Below are 22841 nucleotides of genomic sequence, written 5' to 3' on the forward strand. Positions count from 1 at the left end.
TAGGGAAGTTTTTAATGACTGATGTTTTAATGTATTTTTAATCTTTTGTTGGAAGCTGCCCAGAGTGGCTGGGGAAACTCAGCCAGATGGATGGGGTATAAATAATAAATTGTTGTTGCTAGATACCTGGAGATGCTGGGGATTGAATGAGACCTCTGCATGCAACACAGGTGCTCTACCCACTGAGCTAAGGCCCTTCCCCCACACCAGCAAGAAACCCAGGACAGAAGAGCACGTGTGAGACTTGGAACAGTTGACCAGGTAGAGCAAGTAGAGGCTAGAAAGCCCCCTTAGGGGGGCCTCTGACTGCTGGAAGGATCGGCTGCTTCAGGGAGCCACTCAGCCAGGAGTCCCTTAAAAATGTATTCTTAAACTGAATGTCTCTCAGTGGACAATGCAGAGGTGTGTGCAAGCCTCTGGTTTCTTTGTGGATGGGATGTTGCCTACTGTGCAAAGATATGAGTCATGTCAGTTGCTGACATACCATCTACTTGTATTTCCACCCTCTTTGCCTCTGACCTGCACCCACCATAGACATGTGGTGCCCATGATGGGATGTGGCTCTCAGATTAAAAAAGGATCCCCACCCAGATGTGATGGGCACAGGATTAGGCTAAGACCCAGGAAGGATCGTCTCTAACCTATATACACCGAGGCTGAGGCTCTAGTCAGTTGACTGTGGGAAGAAGAGAAGAAGAGTTTGGATTTGATATTCCGCTTTATCACTACCCGAAGGAGTCTCAAAGCGGCTCACATTCTCCTTTCCCTTCCTCCCCCACAACAAACACTCTGTGAGGTGAGTGGGGCTGAGAGACTTCAGAGAAGTGTGACTAGTCCAAGGTCACCCAGCAGCTGCAGGTGGAGGAGCGGGGAAGTGAACCCGGTTCCCCAGATTACGAGACTACCGCTCTTAACCACTACACCACACTGGCTCCTGGGAATGGTGAAAGCAGACCCAACCCGTTCTCTTCCCTTGTTCTAGGCCTGGACCAAAAGGCACACCAAGTATGACACAGCTTCTTTCAGTTTCATAGTTTCATGAATTTGACACATTATCATTTTATTTATTTATTGGATGTGTTTATAAACCCCGCTCATTAACTGAGAAAAAGGCTTCTGGAGTGGTTTACAATGCTCATTAATGAAATGGTCTCTGCCCTCAGGTTTTACAAGCTAAAAGTCATGGCACAAAAGGAAAAAGGACTTGGAGGGGGATGAAAAATAGACGACTCGGGCACTAAGGCTTAGTTACAAAGTCTTTACAAGTGCTCTTTCTGTCAGCGAGTGGGGAAGCAAGCTCCCTGGAGCTTTGGGTCCCCGTGCAGATGGCAGACTCTGTGTGCTCCTCTTCAAGTTCTCCATGTGATTTATTGTCCCACAAGGGGCAATATTTGCACATGGTTTGTTGATCAGGTGCTGATGCAGTACATTTCCCCACAGATGAAAATCAAACAAACATCAATGGCCACATGCCAATTACTGTTGCCAGACTTACAAGTCAAGCTGGGAGCTTTTATTGCTTGTTTCCTCCAATGATGGAGCAGATAGCCTCTGGCAATTGCCCCTTGAGCCAAGAGTCCCTCCAAGCCTTGCTAATCCACCTAGTTGCTGCCCCCAAATCCAGCTCAGGCACCTCTCCATGCACTCACCAAACCTGTGAAAGAAGGTACTGTCTGTGCATTAAGAAACTGCTCCAAGCCCTTCCTGGTGCAAATTATTAGCAATGAGAAGCATGTACAGTACTGTATAATCGGGGCATCTGACAATTGCAGGCAGGTCCTGCTATCATGTTAAAGAACAGAGGTCCTAGAATGGCAACATTCGGATAGATTCTGTTATTGACTTTGGGCACCATGGCTTCCTTTCAAAGCAGGGAGAGCAACCCGTTCTGAGTTCAGCCCTGGGCAGGGTCAACTGACAGGAGCTTTGAGTGGGATTCTGCAGGGCACGCAATGCAGCATTATACCAAGCGAGGCAGGATCAACAGCAGCTGAAGGTCTGCCTTTGAAGCCTCCTGTTCTTCAGGCGCTCAAATGAAGTCTGATGACCGATAAGAGAGCTGATGGAGTGATCCCGCCGTCATATTTCTGAACTGCAAAGGAAAAAATTTAAAGGGTAAAGGAAGCACACTTTAGTGCTCCTTTAATGGCAGCTAAAAGACTTTGACATCAAAGGGAGTCCAAGGAAGTTGGCTAAATGTTTTCCATAATTATCACGGTTAATACGTTGTTGTTGTTGTTGTTGTTATTTTGCTGTCCTTGCAACTGGGCTTATCCTGGCTCTTTTGTCCTTGCTGTTTTGCTTTCATTGTTGTTTAATTGTTTTATTGCCATTTTTATGGGACTTGCCACTTTGGCTAGATATGGAGAAGAAAAACCAAGTAAAGTTATTTATTTATTTTCCATATTTTATATCCCACCTTTTTCTCCCAGGAGCTCAAATTGGTGTTCATAGCTCCCCCCCCCCACACTGAATCTTCACAACAACCCTGTGAGGTAGGTTAGGCTGAAAGGCAGCGACTGACTCCAAGGTCACCCAGTGAGCTTCCTTGCTGAGTGAGGATTTGAACCCTGGTGTTCCAGGTCCTGTCTGACACTCTAACCACTTAACCACATTTGTTAGTCTTCTGTTGGAGGGTTGGGCTCCCTTGCTGGGTAATGGCCTGGTGTAAGATGTGTCTCAATAATAGTATTTCCCACCACATAAATATATGGTAATCATATTAAGAAATGCATGTTTGAATTAAAGGTGGTCCTGGCCTTGCAAAGGCAGGGGCTATTGAACCAAAGAAGCCAATGTCATTATTCCATAGGCCTGGTGGGGGGAGAGAAAGTCTGCTTTGGCTACAAAATTTTGAATGCTTGGCTGCTTGAGCATCTTGGGAAGCAACACCACAGAATGGAGCAAAGATAAATGCATTTAAAGCAAAAAACAAAACAAAAACCTCTAGATATATTAGGCATCCATTCGAAAACGCTTGATGCAAATGGAATGAGCGGTTCCTCCTGGTACCAAATTTTCATTAGCTTGAGATCAGACAGATGCAATCAAAGTTTTCTTATAATTCATCCTCTGGGAAAGCGGGCATTGCTCCAACTGCTGACGAAGCCAATTTTATCTTTTCCAAAAGTAGCACATTGGAGGGTAACTACTTACGGTCAGGACCTATGAGCATTTTTTTTTTAAATTTTTTTATTGAGATTCATTTGAGACACACATACAAAGACAGTATACCAAAAAAAAAGAGAAAAAAGAAAAAGAAAAAGAGTAAAGCAAATACATTTGTATAGAACAGGACCTATGAGCATTGATATACTGAACTCTGCTGCTAGGTTTGTTTATGGCATTGGCTGCATGACTTCTGCAGTTGCTCCCTGATTCTATTCAAAGGGGTTTCTGGGAAAGGGACAGAGCTGAAATAGTATTCTAACACTTGACATATTTTATCAGAGAGAGTGAGAGAAAATTGTGGAGTTGGACGTGATCCTGAGGGTTATCTAGTCCAATTGAAATACTTTATTGCCACTGGTACAACTTGTATAGAGTGAGATTACACGAGCACCCCCAACTCAGCTCTCTTAGTCTTAATTCCCCTCGTTTGCTGACGCACACCCACCAAACCCAAAAGTCAGTTGTCCTGTTGTTATCTTTTCATTCAGCAGCCTAACAGCCCACGGATAGAAGCTGTTTTTTACCCTGTTGGTGAGAATAGTCATGCTTCTGTATCTTCTGCCTGAGGGCAGGAGATCAAGAAATTGCCAGCCAGGATGTGAATCATCCCTGAGAATCATCCCTGCAACTTCTACACTGGAAGACAGATCAGGACTTTGCTGGGGTATTGAAGGAAAATACACAAGATCTTTAATCTTTTCTGTGTCTTCAAATAAAATACTATTCTAGTATCAGCTTTACTGTGTTCATCAAAATACCGTATTTTTCGCCCTATAGGACGCATTTTTCCCCCTCCAAAAATGAAGGGGAAATGTGTGTGTGTCCTATGGGGCGAATTCAGGCTTTCACTGAAGCCTGGAGAGCGAGGGGGGTCAGTGCGCACCAACCCCTCTCACTCTCCAGGCTTCAGGAAGCTATCCGCAAGCCATGGGAGAGCTGCGTGAAGCCCGAAGCCTGGGGCGTGCTGAGCTCAGCGCGCCCCGAGCTTCTGGGTGCAGGCAAGTTCTCCGCTAGCCGTGGGACAGCTGTGCGACTTCACGCAGCTCTCCCACGGCTTGCGGTTAGCAGCCTGTTCTGGGGGCTGGGGTCGGAGGAAGCTTGGGCTTCCCCTGCCCCAGCCCCGCACCTGGGGGGAAAATAATTTTTTTTCTTTCTTTCCCCCCCCCAAAAAAACTAGGTGCGTCCTATGGGCCGGTGCGCCGTATGGGGCGAAAAATACGGTACACTGCATGGTATACATTTATCTTACCAGTGTGTAAGTCCATAATTCTGTATCCCTTGCCTCCAGAAGCATACCCCACAAGGATACCTGCTTGCGCTCTGGAATCAAGCTTGTGTCTGTGTTCTTTAGGTAAAGGTAAAGGTACCCCTGCCCGTACGGGCCAGTCGTGTCCGACTCTAGGGTTGTGCGCCCATCTCACTTAAGAGGCCGGGGGCCAGCGCTGTCCGGAGACACTCCCGGGTCACGTGGCCAGCATGACGAAGCTGCTCTGGTGAGCCAGCACCAGCGCAGCACACAGAAACGCCGTTTACCTTCCCACTAGAAAGCGGTACCTATTTATCTACTTGCACTTAAGGGTGCTTTCGAACTGCCAGGTGGGCAGGAGCTGGGACCGAAAGACGGGAGCTCACCCCGCCGCGGGGATTCGAACCGCCGACCATGCGATTGGCAAGCCCTAGGCACTGAGGTTTTACCCACAGCGCCACCCGCGTCCCCCTGTGTTCTTTAGGAATGTGATAATAACAAACTCCCAAATACACATATGTGTGACAGATTAGGAACGCTCCCATGCCAAAGTTCGAAAGGCATGCACTTTGTTCCCTTTCTTGGCAATCTGTTCTGGAGATAAACTGCTGTATTCACTGCATCTGCCCACAGCTTGTGGGGTAGAGATGCATCCTTTAACATACATCTGGTCATTTCCATGATGGATCTAAATTTTCTCTCAGCTATAGAATTTTGTCGTGGTGTGTAAGAAATTGTGGTCACATGTTCAATTCCCTCCTCCAGTATAGTCTGCATATCACATGAGCAGTACTCTCTTCCATTGTCTGTCATCAGTATAGCTGGAGCTCTTTTGAACTTATTTTTAACCATCGCTAAATATTTTTGGAACATTTCCAGCGTGTCACTCTTTTCTTTGATGAAATACACTACACAGTATTTTGAAAAATCATCAAGAAAAATTAGTATGTATCTGTTCCCACCCAGTAAGGGAACATTCATTGGTCCACATAAGTCACTGTAGACTATATCAAGTACTTTACTGCTTCTCTGCTCTATGCATCTTGGAAATGAAGATTTTACAGCTTTCTCAGTTATACAACTTATGCATTTCGTTGGAATTGTTTTGCTAGCTGTTACCTGTACTTTGCTTCAGGATGAGAACAGAAATCGGGCGGCGGCAGCAGGAGGCCCCATTAGCTAAAGTGGTACCTCAGGTTAAGAACAGTTTCCTGTTAAGAACGGACCTCCAGAACAAATTAAGTTCTTAACCCGAGGTACCACTGTAATCCTCTTGCAAGTTTACTTTTCTGGAGATCTAGAATGGTGCTGGTGTCTCTGTATCCAAGCCTTCTATGCCATAACTGCAGGTCTGCCTCATCCTTCTGGCTTGAATGTGCCACCTTTGCGGATTCATTCTCTGAACTATCAGCCTCATATACACCATTTATTAGTTTAGCTTGAACAAACAGTTTGCCATTCTTTGTTACTTTACAATGTTGATTTCCAAACGTTATCTGGAAACCCTTTTTGTCCAAACTGGACACACTAATCAGATTGCATCTGAGCTGTGGAACATACAGGACTCTTTCTACTGTGGTATGTAAAATTTGATTTTCTGCATTAAATTTCAAATTCACAGAACCAGCCTGTCTCGCTTTGACAATATTTCCATCTGCGATTTCAATTTCTGATCCTACTGCTTCATTAATTTCATTAAAACAGTCTTTTCTAAAAGAGAAAACTCTATGCATCTAAAAGAGAAAACTCTATGCATCACATCTAATGTGAACTTGCTCCACTGTCTAGGATCCACCTATTACTATTATTTTGACAATTCCTGACAGTTAAATTCTTTTCTTGTAGTAGCCAACTGCATTCATTTCCTCATCAAATGGTTTGGGGGTAATCTGAATCTTTTGAATAATTTCTGTAAATTGGTTCATATGGTTTGTGAATTCATCTTTAGAATTCATTCTCAGTCTGGTTAACTCACGTATTAACATAGGGGCTCTTCATCGTGTCTCCAAACATGCGCTCAATATCATTTAAAATTTGAGATGCAGTTTCTTCAGAATTTATCATTGAGAGGTGTTCATCGCAAAGTCCATTCAAAATGATTAATCTGGCTTTCCTATTCTTTTCACCCTCATCCGTGCTTGTAGGTCAGGGGCTTTTATAGCATCGAGGACGCCTTTCACATCTAGAAGTGCTATTAAGCATTGCTTCCAGTGCACAAAATTATGTTCATTTAGAACAGGCAAGCCTCGTCCTAGATCACTTTTCAAAAACTCCACTAGACATCTCAAAAATATAATCTTCACTGCCTTTTGTTGTTGTTGTTTAGTCATTTAGTCGTGTCTGACTTTTCGTGACCCCATGGACCAGAGCACACCAGGCCCTCCTGTCTTTCACTGCCTCCTGCAGTTTGGTCAAACTCATGCTGGTAGCTTCGAGAACACTGTCCCACCATCTCGTCCTCTGTCGTCCCCTTCTCCTTGTGCCCTCCATCTTTCCCAACACCAGGGTCTTTTCCAGGGAGATCATTGCCTTAGGTTACTGTAACCTCTGAGGGAAGGGAGGGCTTACTTAATCCCCACTAGATAACCGGGGGGGGGGGGAATTACACAACTCTGGGCCAGTAATAACTCATAAACTATATACTAGATAGTAATGAATCATGAGAAGACTGCATCCGAGCAGTTACCAGTTAACACTCCTTGCAGCAACCGACCAACAGACAAACTGCCTGCCACATAGAGGCAGTTAGTCCTCTCGGAATGTTGGACTTGACTGACAGCATTATATCCCACAATCAGCACCATGCTCTAACCAACTAGAACAATCCCAAAGGGCTGTAAGAAGATCCTATGTTCTGCATGCAGGAGGTGCCAGCCTTGCCCAATCCCTGGCATCTCCAGGTCAAGGCTGAGAGGAGAGTTCCCTGCCTGAAACCCTGGAGAGCCGCATGCAGTCAATATTGCAGACAACGCTGAGTTAGACGGGCTCATGGTCTGATTCCTAGAAGGAAACATTCTGTGTTTCATTTCCATTCACCAAAACAAGCAATTTGCTAGACTAACAGCCTGATCCTATGCTTAATTACTGGAAAGTAATTTATGTATTATTTGATTATTGCATTTATATCCCACCTTTTCCTCCAAGCTCAAGGTGGCATCCAAGGTTCTCACCCACCACATTTTATCCTCACAACCACCCTGTGAGGTTTAGCTGGAGGGGCAGTGACTGGCCCAAGGTCACCCAGTGCGATTCAGAGGTTCCCTCCCCTCCTGTGCTTACTTATTCTCTCATTATTTCCTCCCTGGTCTCTCCCCCCACCCATCCTCTGACTTTTATTCCCTTTGCTATCTCCATTTGAATTTGGAGTCTGACATCCTCCCATGGTGACACCCCCCCCCGCCCCCGTTCTTGCATTCCAGGGAAGTCGTTTTGCTCTCCCAACACACCAAATATTCCATTTGATTCCTCATTTTAAAATTTTTATCTAGGCATTTGTCAGACTTGTTTCTACCAAAAATTATTGAGCTGAGACTATTAGTTCTGAAATTTGTAACCTAAGCAGATTTGCTACTGAAGACCCTTGTTCATCAGTTCTATATTTAAAAATCTCATCTAGGCATTCCCTAAGTTTTACTTTTTCTTAATTCTGTCAGCTCTTACTGCTTCTAGCTATGAGTCTAAGGTTTAGCATTTTGGGTTGTTTTTACTCTTGTTTTTAAATGCTTTGTTTCTGTAAGTCGCTTTGAGGTTACCTTTCTGAAGAAGTGACTAATAATAAATATGAATAATAACAAAAACTTTCATTTTTTAAAATAATTTTTTTATTGATTTTCCAATTTTAAAACAAAATAACAAACAAACATCAACAAACAAAAACATACAAACAAGTATAATTTCATATCCTGATTTTCATGAGCCTTCTTTCTCGGACTTCCCCATACCTCACCCTTTCTGCATCCTTATTTAACAGTTTTTCAGCAACCCTTTACTCCAATTAAATTGTAACTTATTTTCTTTCTCAGTTTCATCTTAATTCATCAAACAGTTTCAGCTGTAATTCTGCATCTTCCTTTCCCTTGACATTTTAGCACTCATCAATTTTAAAACAGTTCTTAAGCTTTAAATTTCTTCCAGTCTTCCTCCACCGTCTCTTTCTCTTGGTCATGGATTCTGCCAGTCATTTCTGCCAATCCCATAAAGTCAATCACTTTCGTCTGCCATTCTTCCAGTGTAGGTAATTCTTGTGTCTTCCAATACTTTGCTAAAAGAATCCTTGCTGCTGTAGTAGCGTACATAAAAAAAGTCTTGTCCTTCCTTGACACCAATTGGCCGACCATGCCCAAAAGAAATACCTCTGGTTTCTTATGGAAAGTACATTTAAGTACCTTCTTAATTTCATTATAGATCATTTCCCAAAAGGCTTTAATCTTTGGGCAGGTCCACCAAAGGTGAAAGAAGGTACCTTCAGTCTCATTACATTTCCAGCATTTATTATTGGGCAGATGGTAAATCTTCGCAAGCTTGACTGGGGTCATGTACCACCTATAAATCATTTTCATAATATTTTCTCTTAAGGCATTACATGCCGTAAATTTAATGCTGGTGGTCCATAACTGTTCCCAGTCAGCAAACATGATGTCATGACCAATGTCCTGTGCCCATTTAATCATGGCTGATTTAACTGTCTCATCTATTGTATTCCACTTCAGCAACAAATTATACATTCTTGATAAATTCTTAGTATTGGGTTCTAACAATTCTGTTTCTAGTTTCGATTTCTCCACCTGGAAACCAATTTTCCTGTCTTGTTTAAAAGTCTCCATTATTTGATAATAATGGAGCCAGTCTCGTACCTTAGACTTTATTTTCTCAAAACTCTGTAGTTTAAATTTGCCACTTTCTTGCTCTAAAATTTCAAAATATTTTGGCCATTTAGATTCCATATTAAATTTCTTCACCTCCTTAGCCTCCATTGGTGATAGCCACCTAGGGGTTTTATTTTCCAACAAGTCCTTATATCGCATCCAAACATTGTATAATGCTTTCCTAACAATATGGTTTTTAAAACCTTTGTGAACTTTAACCTTGTCATACCATATATATGCATGCCAACCAAATCTATTGTCGAATCCTTCCAAATCCAGAATGTCTGTATTCTCAAGAAGTAGCCAATCTTTCAACCAGCAGAAAGCTGCCGATTCATAGTACAGTCTTAAGTCCGGCAGGGCAAACCCCCCTCTGTCTTTTGTGTCAGTTAATATCTTAAATTTTATTCTGGGCTTTTTGCCCTGCCAGACAAATTTAGATATATCTTTCTGCCACTTCTTGAAACAGTCTAGTTTATCCACAATTTGTAATGTCTGAAACAAAAATAACATTCTGGGCAATACATTCATTTTGATCACAGCAATTCGACCTAACAAGGAAAGCTTCAAGTTCGACCATATTTCTAGATCTTTCTTTACCTCTGTCCAACATTTGTCATAGTTATCTTTGAATAAGTTCACATTTTTAGATGTCATATTAATCCCCAAGTATTTCACTTTCTTTGCCACCATTAACCCAGTTTCACTTTGAAACCTCTCTCTTTCAACATTTGTTAGATTTTTTTCCAAGACTTTAGTTTTTTGTTTATTCAGCTTAAATCCTGCTACCTGACCAAAAACTTGGATTAGTTTTAAAACTCTTTTTGTACTAGTGTCTGGCTCTTGTAAAGTCAATACTAAATCATCTGCAAATGCCTTCAGTTTATATTGTTTGGCTCCGACCTGAATTCCTTTTACCAGCTGGTCCCCCCTAATCATATTCAACAAAACCTCCAGGACTGATATAAAAAGTAGTGGGGATATTGGGCACCCCTGCCGTGTCCCTTTTTCTATAGGAAGTTCATCAGTAACCACATTATTTACAATTAACTTTGCCTTTTGTTCAGAATATATTGCACCTATACCATTTTCAAACCTTTGGCCTACCCCCATCCCATGGAGATTCTTCTTCATAAAATTCCAAGAAATATTGTCAAAAGCTTTCTCCGCGTCCACAAATATTAAAACTGCCTTTGTATTGATATTTACTGTCAGCAATTCCATAATGTCAATTATATTCCTTACATTATCTGATAAGTGTCTTCCTGGGAGAAAGCCTGCCTGGTCCTTAATAACAAAAACTTTCAAGTAACGGGATGGGGGCGGCTTTTTTCTGAGCACTGCCCTGGACTCTTCCCTGTAAAACACACAGAATCAAGTATTTCCCTTCCAACACGACTGGGGTTTTTATTTCTGCCCACTTTCTCAAAGCTGAGAACTTAGTAAGGATTGGCTTCTCTTCCAGTTAGGATGCCAGTTAGTCTGACATCAATACCAGGGAAGATTCTGGAGCAGATCCTTAAGCAAACAGTCTCTGAGCACCTAGAAAGGAATGCTGTGATCACCAATAGTCAGCATGGATTTCTGAAAAATAAGTCATGTCAGACTAACCTGATCTCGTTTTTTGACAGAATTACAAGCCTGGTAGATGAAGGGAACGCAGTGGATGTAGCCTACCTTGATTTCAGCAAGGCATTTGACAAGGTACCCCATGATATTCTTGTAAAGAAGCTGGTAAAATGCGGTCTTGACTATGCTACCACTCAGTGGATTTGTAACTGGCTGACTGACTGAACCCAAAGGGTGCTCATCAATGGTTCCCTCTTCTTCTTCTTTTTTTTTTTTAAAAATACTTTTTTATTCGAGCTTTAAATAATACACATGTCTATATAAATATACATTGTACAAATCATCATATCACTGAACGTATAAACATACATATAAATAAATTATTGTTAATTTTTTCTTTTTTACAAAAGAGGAAAGAAAAAAAAAGGATCAAAAAACAGAAATTTCTTATCATAAAAAAAAAAAAAAACCCTTTGGACTTTATTTAGTCCTGGACTTCCCTCCACCCTATTGGTAAGTATCAAATAATCCTACATTCACGTATTTTCTCTTAATCTTAAATATTAGACATTCTCTGTTAGAGTTAATCCAGGCCCACCAGTGTCTTCTACTATTTATTTTCAATATATTTCCAGTATTTACTCCAATTTTTATGAAATTTTTGCTCATCTTGGTCTCGTATTCTACCCGTTAATCTAGCAAGTTCGGCGTATTCCACCATTTTAACCTGCCAATCACTTATACTAGGTATGGTTTCCATTTTCCAGTTTTGTGCCAGCATAGTTCTTGCGGCTGTGGTGGCATAGAGGAATATATTCTTGTCTTCTTTTTTAATCTCTTTACCCAACATTCCTAGCAGAAAGGCTTCAGGTTTTTTGGGAAAAGTATATTTAAGAATTTTTTAAAGTTCATTATATATTAGTTCCCAAAATTTTTTCACTTTATTACATAACCACCACATGTGGTAAAAATCGCCTTCTGCTTCCCCACATTTCCAGCATCTTTTGTTCTTTAACCTGTAGATTTTAGCTAGTTTCACAGGTGTAAGATGCCACCTATATATCATCTTCCACATATTTTCCCTCAGTGCCATACACGCCGTAAACTTTGTGTTATTATTCCATAATTCTAACCACCTTTCAAAATCAATGTTATAACCCACGTCTATCGCCCACTTTGTCATTGCCTCCTTCACCTCCTCGTCTTTAGTGTACCACTCCAGTAATATGTCGTAAATCCTAGACAGTGTTTTACTCTTTCCCTCTATTACCTCCACACTAAACCTAGATTTTTTATCTTCAAATCCTGAATTCTTTTTGTCTTCAATTAACAAACCATTCACCTGGTGGTATTGTAGCCAACTTGTGAAAAAAGATTTTATCTGCTCGTATGGTCTAAGTTTCAAACCTTGTTCTGATTTGGTTATAAGTTCTTCATAAGTGGCATTCTTCTCTTCCATATTAGTTTTCTTAACAGTCAACACCTCTATTGGTGAAATCCACCAAGGAGTCTTCCTTTCCAAAAGATTTTTATTCCTCTCCCATACCTGGAGTATTGGACCCCTAAAAATATGGTTTAGGAAGCCCCTGTGTGCCTTCACCTTTCCGTACCACAGGTACGAGTGCCACCCGAACCTGTTGTCGAAGCCCTCCAGATCTAGTAATTCTCTGTTTTCCAATCTTATCCAATCTTTTAACCACAATAAACATGCCGCTTCATAATATAGACTCAGGTCCGGTAGGGAAAAGCCCCCTCTTTCCTTTTTATCTACTAATATTTTCATTTTAATTCGCGGTCTTTTTCCCTGCCAGATGTATCTCGCCAAGGTTCTCTGCCATTCTTGGCATTGCTTTGGACCTTTGAGTACCGGGATAGTTTGAAATAAAAACAGCATTCTGGGTAGAACGTTCATTTTTACAGCTGCTATCCTTCCTAAGAAGGATAGTCTCATTCTGTCCCAAATTTCCAAATCTTTCTTAATGTTTTTCCAGGTGGTCTCATAATTATCTTTAAACAGGTTAATATTCTTAGCCGTGATCCATACCCCAAGGTATTTTACCTTTTTTGCCATCATTATTCCCACCCTTTGCTCTAGATCTACCGTTTCTTCCTTAGTTAAATTTTTAACCAACATCTTAGTTTTGTTCTTATTAACCTTGAGTCCTGACACAGTGCCAAATTCTTCAAATTTTTGTAGAGCTTCTTTTACGCTATGCTTTGGGTCTTGAAGGGTTAGTACAATATCATCGGCAAAGGCTTTGATTTTATATTCATTCAATCCTACCTTGATTCCTTTAACTTCTGTTGTTTCCCTCAATCTTTTAATGAATATTTCCAGTACTGTTATAAATAGTAGGGGAGATAGAGGGCAGCCTTGTCTAGTACCTTTATGTATATTAAAGAATTCTGAAGTTGTATTGTTTATTACAAGTTTTGCCTTTTGTTCATGATAGATAGCTTCTATGCCTTTTCTAAATCTTTCACCCATCCCCAACACTGTCAGACTTTTCTTCAGGAAGTCCCATGAAATATTATCAAATGCCTTTTCGGCATCTATGAATACCAGGGCGGCCTGCACGTCTATTCTAGTATCTAGGTATTCAATTATGTCTATTACATTTCTTACGTTATCCCTCAGTTGTCTCCCTGGGAGGAAGCCCGTTTGATCTTTGTGAATTCTGTTATTCAAGACCTTTTTTAATCTTTCTGCCATCACATCTGCAAACAGCTTATAATCGTTGTTTAATAACGAAATCGGTCTGTAGTTTTTCACCTCTAGAGCATCTACATCTTTTTTAGAAATTAATGTAATATATGCTTCCTTCCAGGAGTTGGGGATTTTCCCCTCTTTTAGAGTATTATTCATCACTTCACACAGGATTGGGGATATTTGTTCGCTTAATGTTTTGTAATATTTAGCCGGTAGGCCGTCCGGCCCCGGTGCTTTCCCGATTTTCATCTTTTTAATGGCCTTTTTAATCTCTTCTTGTGTAATCATTTGGTCTAATAGCTCTTTTTCTTCCTTTGCAATTTGTTGTAGATGTTGTTCTTGGAAAAAGCTATCTATTTCATAGTCCGTTTCCTTTCCTCTTTTATATAAGTCCTTGTAGTATTTCTGGAATATCTTTTTTATTTCTTTTGGTTGTTCTATGATTCTATCTCCATCCTTTATCTTACAGATCGTGTTTTGTTTCCTCCTCTCTCTTATTTGCCATGCCAAGTATTTCCCTATCTTATTGGCCGATTCAAAATTTCTCTGTTTCATCATTTTTATTTTCCATTCAATCTCTTGGTTAATTATCATGGAAAATTTAATTTGCAGTATCTTTATGTTATGCTTTGCACTCTCTTCATCAGGATTAATAGTTAATCTTCTTTCATTTTCCATAATCTGTGTTAAAATCTGCTCTTTATTTTTCTCTCTTTCTTTTCTTAAGTGGCAATTTTTCTGGATCAGGAAGCCCCTCATAACTGCCTTTCCTGCATCCCACACTGTCTCTACCGCTGTTTCCCCGTTCAAATTCCACTTAAAATATTCCTCAATGGTTTCCTTAGCCTTAATTACTACCCTCTGGTCATTAAATAAAAATTCATTCATTCTCCATCTGCCTGATCTAATGTCTTTACCTTTTATTTCAATAAAGACCGAATTATGGTCAGATATGGTTTGGGCAGAAATTTCCGCCTTACTTAAATTCTGGGTTAGTTCTTTAGATACCCAAATACTATCTATTCTCCCCCAACTCTGCTTTGGATTTGAAAAAAAGGTATACTGCTTTATCGTGGGGTTTTTAAATCTCCAAGCATCTATCAGACCTAAATTCTTAATCAAATCAAAAAAAGATCTGGGTAGTTTACCTTCCTTCGGGTCTTGTTTTTTTGTTGACTTGTCCAAGTTTGGTGAAACCACCCCGTTGAAATCTCCCATCAGTATTATTTTTTGGTCCATCCACTCCATTAACTTATTGCCTAATTCGAGGAAGAAATCTGATTTTTTATCATTAGGAGCATATATTCCTACCACAATTATTTTTTCTCTTTGAAACACCATCTGTACTACTATCACCCTCCCTTGATCATCTTTGTACAGTAATTGTGGATTGAATTTTTCCTTTATGTATAGAACCACACCTCTTTTCTTAACTTTATCGGAGCTCACAAAATCAAGTCCTAATTTTTTGTTGCTTAATATTCTCTTATGCTTATTGGTTACGTGAGTCTCCTGCAGACAGATTAGGTCAAGATTCTTTTTTCCTAATATATGTGCAATCTGATTTCTTTTATTTTTATTGTTAATGCCATTCACATTCCAGGTCAACACTTTTAATGCCATTGTTGTATGTTATAAATAGATTATCAAGTCTAAATAAGATTTATTGTTTACCTTCTTTCTCTACTTCTTCCCTTTTTTTGTTACTTCTATTAATTTTATCTCTCTTTCTTCTTCTTCACTTTGTTCGTCCTCTCCCCCCTCCCCCTGTCCTTCCTCCATTTCCCTCTCCACCATTTTTCCGAGGTCTTTCTCATATCTCCTTGCAAATTTTTCAAGTTCCGAGGGTGTGGACAGTTTAAATCTTTTTTCCTTGAAATAGAATGAAATACCTTCTGGGAACTCCCATCTATATAAGATCCCATTTTTCTTCAATTGGTTGGTTAATTTTTTATATACATCTCTCCTTCGAAGAAATCTCGAAGGAATCTCTTTAAATATAATAATAGTGTTCCCTTCGATAACAAGCCTTTTGTTATAGTTCTGTTTCAGTATCTCATTTCTTATCTCTAACGAGTTGAACATGACCAGGATATCTCCTGGTAATTTTTTCCCCTTGGCTTTAGCCGATTTTGTTTTTATCCTAAAGATATTTGCTATAGAGTGATTTATCTCTTCTTCTTCCCTGCCTAACCAGATTGCTAACTCTTTAACCATTTTAGATCTTATATTCTCATTTAGATCTTCCACTATCCCTCTAAATTTCAGATTTAATTGATTTTGTCTCATCTGAGTCATGGCCATGTTGTCCAACAACTCTTCCTGTATCTTTCCTATCTCTTTAACTTCTATTTTAATCCTGTCCACCTCCCTCTTACTGTCTTTCATGTCTTTTTGCACCCTTTTCATTGAATCCTCCAGTGCTTTGGTTCTTACCGATAAGTCCTTCACTTTACCTGTCAGTTCACCCACCACCCCCTCTAGTTTCTTATCCAGAGTATCCTGAACTTCTATTAGCTTCCTTTCAATATATTGTTCATTGTTTTTAAATTCTTTCCTTATTTCTGCCATCAGACTGTCATAATCTTTAATTTCCTTCCCCTCTTTCCCTTCTTCTTGTCTTGATGGCCGCCTTTCCGCTGGTGTTCCCACTGTCTTTTTCATTTTAACTATTGGTGTTCCTTCTCTTTTAGAAATCACTTACTGGCTTCTTCAACTCCTTCAATTTTACCAATCCCTGAGAAGCCTTAACTCCACCAGTACCCTTATAAAGAACTGGGAAACAGAAAAGAAGACCAAAAATTAAGTGGATAGTCAAGCTGGTATCTCACAAGTATAAGAAAGTCCTGAGGGCTACCGATGGCAGGATCCGGTGGCAGGATCCAAGGACCTGCCTCTAATACGTTGCAAAATTATAAGAGAAAGCCTTACAAGAGGGAAAGGGTTAATCGTCAGGGTTAGGAAGGTATGCAAATAGGAGAACACCTAACTCTTTCCCTAAGCTCTTAAAGAGGGAAAGAAAACTCTTAAGGAGGCAAAGAAAAGAAAAACTCAGTCCAGAAACAAACCCGGGTTCGGGAACTGGGTCAGCAAGGGAGGTCTTCTCTGAAGCAGTAGACTCCTTATACGGCTTCCAGGTTTATACTCTCTTCTCCCGACTGTTCTCAGATCTTCTCCCCACAATTCCCAAACTTTCCACAGAGGTAATAATTCAGTCCAAAATATAAGCTCTGTCCTCTCCAATTTAAGTACTGGGATATATCTCTTTAAGGCAAAATACTGAGATATATCTCTTTAAGGCAAAACATGGAGGAGCTTAGATATAGCAGCAGGGTGACAAAGCAAAAACCCCAAGTTATCCGTTTTTCTCCCCAGCCAGTTCACAAGCTTTTCAGTCCTCTAGTCCTCCTGTTGTTAATTCAAATCTTGACAGCCTTTTCTTAAATATCATATAAGTCCGTCTCTATCCTTTGTCCGTAAAGTACTTAAAAACGAAATTGGTAGCAAACTTGGAGATTAGCAATTTTGTAAATTATTTGAAACAGTCCCTCTTACAGGCTATAATTAGAAGGGTTAGATTTGATAGAAGTTAAATATGGTATAGTAAGTCCGTTTATACATCCCACGCCAGTCTTTACCATGCAATCTCCAACTCATGCCAGTCTTTGCTGTACAGTCTCCGACCTGTTGAAAGCAAAAAATTTCCTTTCCCTTCCCCCAAATCTCTCAAGTCCGTTAAATTGTTTTATTGTTTCCTCGCCTCAGACTCTTTGTTTTGTATCTGAGGTCTTCCCTCCACTCCCACTTAGCAGCTACTTTCTTACTTTCTTGTTCTCTCTCAAAGTGTGGAGAGAGTCTTAATCCAAAAGCAGGCACATGGGTGTGGGGCAGGACCAAATTAGGACGTCTCCTGAGGGAAGAAGCTTTTATATATGGCAAAAAGTCCTAACCCACCATCCTGATTACGCTTTTTTTCCTTCCAAATGGCCCGAGTAGAATAGCAGTTTCTGTCCTTTGTTCCAATATGAGAGGTGTAGATAACAAAGAGGTGTAAATAATAAAATCTCTGAGCGTGTGCTGCTAGACTCAGACCATGTTCACAGAAGGCATGCAAAGGGGTTAATTGCCAAGAAACCGCCCCTGCAATCTCCTCCCGGTCGTTAGCACTGCAATCTCTCCAAGTTGAACAGAAAAGTTCCTTTCACTTCTTTCTAGTCCCTTAAGATATTTTCATTTGTTACTTTGCCTCAGAGTCCTTATAGTTTGTATCTGAGGTCTCTCTTCTACAACCACTGTAGCGGCAATTTTTTTTTTTATTTTTCCCTCTCTCCCAGCCTTACGTTGTACTCCATTTTCTCTTACCGCCGGTAGTGGATTCCTTCGCCTTTTGCCTCTCGTAGTCCTTTTACACTGGGTTCTTCAATTAATCTTTCTGTCAGCTTAGTTAGTTTACTTTATCCCAGTTTTATGACTGTTGTCGGAGGATCACCGCTTTCACACGGAGCCTGAGGCTTCACAACACGGAGTCTGTTACATCCCCTTCGTGCTGCAGCTCAAACCTTGCTAAACGCCGACAATACAGGGGAACTTAAGCAGCTTCGCTGGGTACCTTGACCCTCAGGATAATCCTCCTGGGGTTATCGAGGTTCACGGAGCCTTCGTGACCCCTCTAGACCTCTGTGTTGCTCGAGACTCCCCCGGAGGGCAGGCTCGCGCTCCTTCCCGTGGCTGCGGCGTTCCGGAAGTCAATGGTTCCCTCTTCATCCTGGAGAAGAGTGACTAGTGGGGTGCCACAGGGTTCTGTCTTGGGCCTGGTCTTATTCAACATCTTTATCAACGACTTGGATGATGGACTCAAGGGCATTCTGATCAAATTTGCAGATGACACCAAACTGGGAGGGGTGGCTAAAACCCCAGAGGACAGGATCACACTTCAAAACGACCTGGACAGATTAGAGAACTGGGCCAAAACAAACAAGATGAATTTTAACAGGGAGAAATGTAAAGTATTGCACTTGGGCAAAAAAAATATGAGAGGCACAAATACAAGATGGGTGACACCTGGCTTGAGAGCAGTACATGTGAAAAGGATCTAGGAGTCTTGGTTGACCACAAACTTGACATGAGCCAAAAAGTGTGACGCGGCAGCTAAAAAAGCCAATGCAATTCTAGGCTGCATCAATAGGAGTATTGCATCTAGATCAAGGGAAGTAATAGTGCCACTGTATTCTGCTCTGGTCAGACCTCACCTGGAGTACTGTGTCCAGTTCTGGGCACCACAGTTCAAGGACACTGACAAACTGGAACGTGTCCAGAGGAGGGCAACCAAAATGGTCAAAGGCCTGGAAACGATGCCTTATGAGGAACGGCTAAGGGAGCTGGGCATGTTTAGCCTGGAGAAGAGGAGGTTAAGGGGTGATATGATAGCCATGTTCAAATATATAAAAGGATGTCACATAGAGGAGGGAGAAAGGTTGTTTTCTGCTGCTCCAGAGAAGCGGACACGGAGTAATGGATCCAAACTACAAGAAAGAAGATTCCACCTAAACATTAGGAAGAACTTCCTGACAGTAAGAGCTGTTTGACAGTGGAATTTGCTGCCAAGGAGTGTGGTGGAGTCTCCTTCTTTGGAGGTCTTTAAGCAGAGGCTTGACAACCATATGTCAGGAGTGCTCTGATGGTGTTTCCTGCTTGGCAGGTGGTTGGACTCGATGGCCCTTGTGGTCTCTTCCAACTCTATGATTCTATGATTCTTATCCTCCATCTTTACAGGTGGCATTTTTTGTATGCTAGGTGTGTAACTGAGTCATCAGAAAGCACAAGTAGAAGCAGGAGCAATGTCACCTTGCCTTGGACAGCAGCTATATAGCCAGAGGGCTTAAAAGTACAGTGTCTAAGAAGGGGAGCTGGTGACTCAGGAAAGTTATCTCCCTCTCTCTATAAGATGCTGGAGATCTGCAGCCAAAGATCTGGCTATTTCAAAATGATATGTGAATTTTGGCCTTCCTCAGGGGAACCTTGGAAGATGACTTAGGCTGTCAGAAGAATGGTCCACCTTGCTCAGAATTGTGAGGCGGCAACATCTGGCCAGGGAGCCCAGCGGGACATAAATTAGCACAATGTTGTCGTCCCTCCCCCCCCCCCCCCCGCCTCATGCCTGAGGCGATATATGAAGTCAGGCTATGGAGCAAGTAAAGCTGCACCTCCTTGATGAAAGAAGGGTTTGCAGAGTACCTGAAACCACATTGGCAAAGGACGTGGGGTTTGCAAATACCACCCAATGGCTGATCAGTGTAGTTAGGCTCTCAGCAGAATGTGCCTAGTTCTACAGTTCTACAGTTTATGACTGTTTCATAATTTATGACAATTTAGAATTTAAATGTATTTTCATGTAATATTTGATACTTCCAGCTGATGAAGGTGAATACATCGAAACAGGGCCCTGTCCTGATTTCCAATCCATAACTTGACTTCTGCTCTATGATTGAAACTGAGTCTCCATCTGCAAGCTGATAAATTATAAGGATCAACATTATTGTCGAGTGAAAAAGAGAAAATCTTTGTAACGAATTATTGTGTTATACATATCTCTTTGAGTTTGAAATCTCTGTTAGAGTTTGTAATCTCTATTATAATACGTACTTTTGAATAGATTAGTTTTTGTTACTATTGACTATTGAATTGTGAGTAGGGACCACTCCCACTATTGAAACCCACATTGGCCTCAGTTCTTGGTGTGCTTCTTTTCTCAGCAGACTCTTGAGTTCTACAGTTCAGTAGGCTGCTTTACTAAAGAGGAGGTCTGGGCATGCTCAGAATGCAAGAATAATTCTAACTGGCTTGCAAAACTGCCAGGGCTTCAGAGTCAAAAGCCCACACCATTTGGGAGTGGGTTCGCTGGATTACCTATAAGGATGCAAATGGATATATATATAGATCTAAGCAAGTGTCTGGGGCTGCCCTAGCAATTGCTATATGAATGTGGTTTTCTGCCTGGAGATGTTTGGGTTTGGGTGGGAATAGTTTGGGACTGGGATTGGCAGAAGTGGATGTAGCAGTTCAAGTGGATGGTCAGGGAGTATGCAGGTAACAGGAAATCGTCTAGTTTTCTTTTTTATTTTGGGGAAAACTTTTAACTCCTCTCCCATTTAAGCCCCATGCCCAGGTGACCAGCCTCCCATTGGCAGCAAGTGCATTGTAGCCATGCCAGTTTCCCACATTTTTGTGGGGAAGTTGTGACACTGAACATGTTTTTTTAAGGGAAGGAGAAGGACCGTAGCTCCATGTAGGCAAAGTCTTCACTGGCTGCTGGAGGAAGCAACCAAATAATGGTTGATTTTTAAAAAACCCGACAGTTACCTAGTTGTATCTCCAACCCAGACGTTGGAGGTACTGAAGTCTACATGGCAGCGTTTTCCAATCTGCATCTCAGGAACCTTTGGAGCAGCTCATGGAGACCAGCGATGGTGGGGAGCTTGTTGGCCACCACTGCGGATCTTCTCTGGCAAGGACAGGGGTGGGTTATCTTCTTCTTTTTATAGTATTCTTCACTGGTTTACAGACTTTTATAGATTTTAACTAACCATTTCAAACATTAAAATAAAAGGTTCTTTCGAACCTTCGGACCTTCTTTCCTCCCTGCATTTTAAGCTGTATTTTAATTAACTGTTTGTTTGTTTGTTGTTTTCTTCCTATTACAATTACTTTAATTCATATTTGGTGTTAGCCGCCCTGAGCCTGGCCTGAATATAAATAAAAAAATATTATTATTATTATTATTATTATTATTATTATTATTATTCATGGGTTCCATATTTAAGATTTTTTTTTGCATCTTTTACCATTATCCATCTGTTATATATCCAGTTACCATACTTAATTCCACATTACAAGTGTCATTACATTGCTGCCAATGATTTTAACTGTTTACAGTGGTCTTTTAAATAAATTAAGAATTTACTCGTCTTTTAAAAAATACTTGATCTTCCTGGTTTCAGATCTTCCCCGTCACTTTCACCATCTCCATGAGTTTCGTCTGCCATTCTTCTTTTGTTGGTACTTCTCCTTCCTTCCATCTCTGGGCTGGTAGCATTCTCGCTGTTGTCATTGCATACATAAAAAGTATTTTATCCTCTCTTGGTATCTCTTTTTATACCTAACAAAAAGGTTTCTGGTTTTTTAACAAAAGTATTTTTAAACATTTTATTTAATTCATTATATATCATTTCCCAGAAAGCCTTTACCAGTGTACATGTCCACCACATATGGTAAAAAGTACCCTCCTTCACGTTGCATTGACAACACAGATTTGAACCCGTTTTGTACATTTTTGCAATTTTACTCCATGTTAGATACCAACAATACATCATTTCCATATAGTTTTCTTTTAATGAACAGCATGCAGTAAATTTTATTTCCTTTCCATAACTTTTCCCAAGATGAAAGTTGGATATTATACCCAAATTCTCTAGCCCAATCTATCATCACTGCCTTGACTTCTTCATCTTTTGTATACCATTCCAAAAGTAGTTTGTACATTTTTGACAGCACTTTCACATTATTTGCAGATCTATTTCAAATCTCGATCTCACTATATCAAAACTTTTTTTTGTCTACCTTAAAAAAATTGTTTAGTGATACTGTGACCAATCCATTAATAATTCTCTTATATCTTCAATTTTTCTCCATTTTAGTTGGTCTTCTGCCTCTATTAACAAATCTTCATAGGTGGCCCAATCCCCTCTCATATTTAATATTTTAACTGAAATTGCTTCCCGTGGAGAGTGCCATCATGGTGTTCTCTGTTCTAGTAAGTTTTTGTATCTACTGCATACCTCATAGATTGATTTTCTTCAGGAATCCTTTATGTGCTTTTGTTTTATCATACCATAAATATGCGTGCCACCCAAACCTGTTATCATGACCTTCCAAATCTAATAGATCTGTATTTTTTAACAAAATCCATTCCTACAATATAACTTCAAATCTGGCAAGAAGCAGCCCCCCCTTTCTTTAGAAAATTAGTAACTTATATTTTATTCTTGGTTTCTTCCCCTGCCAGATCAAGTTGGATATTTTTTTCTGCCATTCTCTGGTGTGTCCCATCCCACTTATCAGGGGTATAGATTGAAATAAAAATAGCATCCTTGGTAGCACATTCATTTTTAGAGCAGATATTCTTCCCCAAAATGATAGTTTCATCCTTCCCCACACTTCCAGATCTCTCTTAACTTCTTTCAGGTATGTAATTATCCTTAAATATATTTATGTTTTCAGCAGT

At 40.6% G+C, this 22841-nt stretch overlaps 1 long non-coding RNA gene across 2 annotated transcripts; it reads right to left on the reverse strand.

Moving 5' to 3' along the window:
• Positions 1–1026: 1026 nt before the first annotated feature.
• On the reverse strand, positions 1027–22801 carry LOC309328961. 2 transcript variants are annotated; one of them, XR_014150956.1, is made up of 2 exons: positions 21540–22801; positions 1027–2092 (listed from the first exon to the last, which is right to left on the reverse strand). It is a non-coding gene; the product is annotated as an uncharacterized lncRNA (long non-coding RNA). The 2 variants fall into 2 exon arrangements; XR_014150957.1 differs by lacking the exon at positions 21540–22801 and adding an exon at positions 7104–7203.
• Between the last annotated feature and the right edge of the window lie 40 nt (positions 22802–22841).

Source organism: Podarcis erhardii (assembly GCF_964252035.2).
Source record: "Podarcis erhardii genome assembly, chromosome: 14".
Taxonomy (NCBI): domain Eukaryota; kingdom Metazoa; phylum Chordata; class Lepidosauria; order Squamata; family Lacertidae; genus Podarcis; species Podarcis erhardii.